Below are 4,334 nucleotides of genomic sequence, written 5' to 3'. Positions count from 1 at the left end.
TCTGTTACATCTTACAATGTGTTCATTTCTGGTGCAGAACAGGGCTTTGTTGCTGAATTTGGATTCTTTATCATAACTCAGGAACCAAAGTTTTATTCCTGTTATTGGCCTGTCTGGGAGCAGAGATTCAGTCTCCATCACCAACATTCCAGGCAAGAATTCAGACACCCACACTGAGAATTTCTTCTGATAGCCCATTCAGGTAAGTCTGAAAGTTCAGTGAAAGAAAGTGAAAGTTTAGTTGCTCAGTCGTGTATGACTCTTTGAGACCCCATGGATTGTATAGCCTACCAGGCTCCTCCGTCCATGGGATTTTCCAGGCAAGAGTACTGGAGTGGGTTGCCATTTCCTTCTCCAGAGGATCTTCCCAGCCCAGGGATCGAACCTGGGTCTCCCACATTATAGGCAGACGCTTTACCATCTGAGCCACCAGGGAAGTCTACTCAGGTAAGATCCCAGAGAACCCATTTAGGTAAGTCTGAGAGCTCAGTAGATACTCCAGAAAAGGTTCAAAGAGAAACAAACCTGAGAATTTTTACCTAAGGGCACCCAGGAACCAAACCATCACAGCCCCAAGGTAAGAAATTGTCATGTTTGTTTGCTAGTTAGATTAATTACTCTTGAATTAATTTGTATGGTATGTGTTTTAAAGTGTCTTTTGTACTCAGAAATACAAGGATCGTTGTTACAACTAAGTGATGGTAAAGTCAGTCCAGTGCAATGAAAATGAAGAACAACTTTGGTCCAATAAAATTAAAACACATCTGAGGACTTTTATAGTAACAGGAGTTGTAAACTAGAGTATTAGATTTGGAAGCATGAGCAATACAGTAAATACATTTTTTTAAATGTTTAAGATGGAGTGTATTTTTTAAATGTTAAAGAGCATGATTTGTATTTATTGGAAAGATCCAGATCAATGTAAGTAGATATTATTTTGCAACAGCAGTTGCTGAGAATATATTTTACAGTTGTCTCACATGTTGGATATTCATATGGGGAAAAAATGTACTTAATATTGCAAAAATTGGAGAAGGAAATGGCAACTCACTCCAGTATTTTTGCCTGGAAAATCCCATAGAGAGAGGAGCCTGATGGGCTAAAGTCCATGGAGTCACAGAGTCAGACATGACTGAACAACTAAGCACAGCACACATTGCAAAAATGGGTATACTAACAACCTTTGTAACTGTTTCATAATATAGAGGTGGGGAAGCAATGCAGACGTTTGAAACAGAGAAGAAAAAAATCAGCCACATCTCATTACCAGTGATAATTATGTATTTACCTCAGGAAGGAACTGTGCTATGTTTTTTACGTATTTTGACTAAATCCATCAAGTTTCTCCAGGCAATGAATGCCACTCTTTCCATATTTGAACAAGGATATTAAAGGTTCTTTTGGATCTCCTATGACAAATAGCAAATAAATGATAGATCCAAGATTCAAAACTCAGTTTTCTCATATTCAGGGACACATAGAATAGACAGGTAGGTGACAAAGGGAAGTGGGTGGGAAAGGGTTGGATTGGGAGTTTGGAACTGGCAGATACAAGCCTATATAGACAGAGTAAACAAGGTCATACTGTATAGCACAGGGAACTACATTCAATATCTTGTGACAAACCATAATGAAAAAATATTAAAACAGATGTGCATGTGTATAATTGTAACTTTGCTGTACAGCAGTAATTAACGCAGTGGTTTAAGTCAGCTATACTTCAGTAAAGATAAATTTTAAAATAAAAAAATAAAAGTGAGATATATAATGCCTGTAATTTAAAAAAAATGCTGTAAATATAGAATTATTCAGTGTATAATTCTTGAGGATTGACTTTTCACTCAGCCTAATTCTCTGGAGATTCATCCAAGTTTATATATTAATAAGGCATCCATTGTTACTAATAAATAATATGATATGAATGCCTCAGTTTAATTAACCATTCACCTGTTGAAGAAAATTTGAATTGTTTTTAGTTTCTGAATAATCTAAATAAAACTGCTATGAGTATTTGTGTAAAATAGCCTCAGTTCTCTGATGCTGAAGTTTTTCATTTAATATTATTAAAAAAATCTTTCACCATTTAATCTTCTAAATCATTTATTGTTGTACTAGGGCTTCCCTGGTGTCTCAGAGAGTAAGGAATCCACCTGCAATGCAGGAGACCTGGGCTCGATCCCTGGGTTGGGAAGATCCCCTGGAGGAGGGCATGGCAACCCTCTCCAGTATTCTTGCCTGGACAATTCCCATGGACAGAGGAGCCTGGTGGGCTACAGCCTATGGGGTCACAAAGAGTTGGACACGACTGAGTGACTAAGCACACATACATTGTTGTACCATGTATAATTTTTGTTGTAATTTGAGATTTTATTTTCTATTATCACTTATTGAATGGGCTGTTCAATTAGTAAAAAGTCATAATTATATCATTTTGTTCTCCTCAAAAATAATTTTTTCTGCTTTATTAGTATTCTGAGTATCAAAAAGATGTAATTGAGATTGGAATATTGACAGAATCAAAATCTTCTCAACAGTCTCTTGGGGACTGGCTAAGCATTTTAGATCTTGATTACCACTCATGCATATCTATCATTACTCTCTGTTTTTGAAATGTTCATATATATATATATATATTTCCTTAAATCTAGGACACAAAATGCTCATTTAAATATGGATCTCCATGTTTGATTGTCTATAAGAGGCTTATTAACTGGAATTTGAATGCTAATTCTAAATTCTTTTACTTATTGATGTAACATTATTTTATAACACAGGTTTCATGTGTACAACACTACATTTTGACTTCTATATTGTGCTATATTGTGCTTACCACCAAAAGTTTAGTTACCATCAATTATCATATAGTCGATGCTCTTAAACATTCATCCTCTCTTCTCCTCTCTTCTCTGATAACTACTACTCTCCTCTCTTTATCTAAGTGTTTACTTGCATTTAATTTGATTTTTACACTATCTGATTTGTACATTTATTGTTCTTGTAAGTTTTGTTTATGTTCCACTTATAAGTAGAATCATGTAGCATTTGTCTTTCTCTGTAAGCTTATTTCATTTATTATAATGCTATATCTGTGTTGTCAAAAATTGCATGATTTCACATTTTTATGGGTGAGTAGTATTAGATCATTTATATAATATATACTACAAGTTCTTTATCCTTTCATCTGCCAATGGACACTTAAGTTGCTTCTATGTTTTGGCTACTGTAAACAATCCTGCAAAAAACACTGATATGTCTAATATTTGTTCAAATTAGTGGTTTTTCTTTCTTCAGCTAAACACCCATAAGTAAATTTCTGAATCTTATGGTAGTTCTATTTTTAATTTTTTGAGGAACATGTATACTATTTTTCATAGTGACTGCAATCAATTTACATTCTTACCAGTAGTATATGAGGGTTCCATTTCTCTACATCCTCTTTAACACTATTTTTGATAATAGCCATTCTGTTGTAAGTGAAGTGATATTTCATTGCACTTCAATTTGTATTTACCTAACAATGGTGATGTTGAATATATTTTCATGTGCCTTTTGACCATCTGTATGTCTTCTTTGGAAACATGCTTATTCACTTATTTTTAAATACTCACTTTTAAATTAGATCATTTTCTGTTTTGAAGCTATTTGAGTTTCTTCTACATTTCATATATTAACCCTTTATCAACTCTGTGATTTGCAAATAGTTTCTCTCATACATTACATTCCCTTTTCAAGTTGTTGTTGGAGAAACATATTAGTTTGATGTAATTCCATTAGTTTATTTTTGCCTTTGTTTCCCTTACCTGAGGGGATGTATCTAGAAAGATATTGCAAAGAGCATATTGACTGTTTTTATCTATGACTATTGTGATTTCATGTCTTATATTCAAGTCTTTAATCTATTCTGAATAAATATTTCTGTATGGTGTAAGACAGTGGTATAGTTTCACTATTTCCCATGTCGTTGTACAATTTTCCAAATACAATTTAATAAAGAGACTATCCTTTATCCACCACATGTTGTTTGTTCCTTTGTCATAAATAAATTGTACATATGTGTGGATTTATTTGGGGGCTTTTGATCTGTTCCATTGATCAACAAGTCTGGTTCTCTGCCAATTCCATGCTGTTTTGATTACTGTAACTTCAAAGCATAATTTGAAACCAGGGAGAGTCATACCTTCAGTTTTTTTCTTTTTCCTGTGATTTACTTTTGTTGTTTGGAATCCTGTGTTTTCATAGAAATTTTAGAATAATTTTGTTTTGTCAGTGAAAAGTGTCATTCAATTTTTGATAGGTATAGCATTGAACCTGGAAGTATAAAATACTAATTCTTC

General features: G+C 33.8%; 1 non-coding gene across 1 annotated transcript; it reads right to left on the bottom strand.

The window, feature by feature from the left end:
- Positions 1 to 364: 364 nt before the first annotated feature.
- TRNAY-AUA (transfer RNA tyrosine (anticodon AUA)) lies at positions 365 to 436 on the bottom strand. The gene has a single exon. It is a non-coding gene; the product is annotated as a tRNA-Tyr (tRNA).
- Positions 437 to 4,334: the final 3,898 nt, after the last annotated feature.

Source organism: Dama dama, chromosome 13 (assembly GCF_033118175.1).
Source record: "Dama dama isolate Ldn47 chromosome 13, ASM3311817v1, whole genome shotgun sequence".
In the NCBI taxonomy this organism is placed as follows: Eukaryota; Metazoa; Chordata; class Mammalia; order Artiodactyla; family Cervidae; genus Dama; species Dama dama.
This window is presented reverse-complemented; position numbering and strand designations above follow the sequence as displayed.